The 1,370-nt window shown below is 42.3% G+C and overlaps 1 pseudogene; it reads right to left on the bottom strand.

Annotated features, from left to right (window-relative positions):
- Positions 1 to 354: 354 nt before the first annotated feature.
- LOC103745411 lies at positions 355 to 796 on the bottom strand (annotated as a pseudogene).
- Between the last annotated feature and the right edge of the window lie 574 nt (positions 797 to 1,370).

Genomic DNA, 1,370 nt, shown 5'->3' with positions numbered 1-1,370 from the left:
CTGTTCTTCCTTCTTGAGATTTTAGTTTTCAGAAACTTGAACGCTTCTGCTGCCCTCTGATACTCCTTTTCATGCCTTTGGCTTATAACCTGAGTTCAATTTTGAGTACTCCAGGCTCATGTTTAGATGACAATGCCTTAACGAGAAAGAAAAACTGTGCTGCACATTTCTTCCTGTTCCTGAAGACATAATAGAGATACATATATTAATATATTCTTACAAATGTCTGGGTCATGTTTACCAGCTGGAATTCTTTTACTTAATGTGTGGGTATTTTGTATTGTGATATTGAATCTAAGACATTAACATGAGTAGAAGGTTGTTGATTTAAGGCAAGTTTGAGATCCGCTAAAATTAACTGCTGTGCTTCTGTCCTTCTGGTGGCTGTGGAAGCTTCATGCTTTCTTTGAACATGATTAGAAGTCTTAACTCTTGAAACACAACTCTAATGCTATAGGAATTTTGCCATTTTGCTAACACTGGTGTGCTCCATGCATCCACCATTCCACTGGAATTATTTATTCCATTCATATTATTTTTGTTACAAATCTAACTGATGGAGGAGCTTCTGGGTATTTAGGTCCACATTCTACTTTCAGGGTATGTATTCTGTTTTCATAGTTTGTTACTGGTAGCCCAATAATCATCCTGTTTACGTTGTAAGTGCCATATCTTCGTCATCTTCAAGGCCCCAGCTAACCATACCATCGCCTACTCCTTTTTGTCCTTCAAGTTCTTCCAACAAGCGAAAATTACAGGGAACTTTAACTCCTGTGGAGACCGCCATCTTCTCCTCCACCCCCCTGGGTTTACACCTTGATGACTCTGAGCCATTAGGCAACAGAGGTCGTTGAACATCCATGCTTATTGAAAGACAGTGCACAGTAGCCAGCTTACAAAATCAACCTTCTATACATCCACAGCTGTGGTGCTTGGCAGCCTAAGACCCTCTGTGAACTACACTCTCAGAAACTCAGACCAAGTGTTACTTACAAAACTGAATACCATGAGACTGCAGAAAAGACACTTTGAATCAGCACAGCATTCAACAAGCTAAAAACCTGGTAAGAACCAAAGTCTCTACAGGAACGTTCACACAAACCCCAAGCAGTGTGCAGGATGTTGGCAAAAGTTACACAAGACAGGGCCAGCGTTTGCAACTGGAGTCCTGAAGGAATTTTCAGAGGTGTGGCCAGATCTGACTCTACTGTGAAGCTCTGTTCATGGACTGGGACAGCATCAGCAATCCACTCATCCATCCCCTCATCCAAAGGAAGACTAGGAGGGCAAAACGTGGACAGCCCTTCACAAAGGAACTCCTACTGGCATGATACCATTCCAGGAGCTGGGGAAGGAACATGAGACAAGCC

The sequence above is a fragment of the Nannospalax galili genome, unplaced genomic scaffold (genome assembly GCF_000622305.1).
Source record: "Nannospalax galili isolate Female #2095 unplaced genomic scaffold, S.galili_v1.0 scaffold762, whole genome shotgun sequence".
In the NCBI taxonomy this organism is placed as follows: Eukaryota; Metazoa; Chordata; class Mammalia; order Rodentia; family Spalacidae; genus Nannospalax; species Nannospalax galili.
This window is presented reverse-complemented; position numbering and strand designations above follow the sequence as displayed.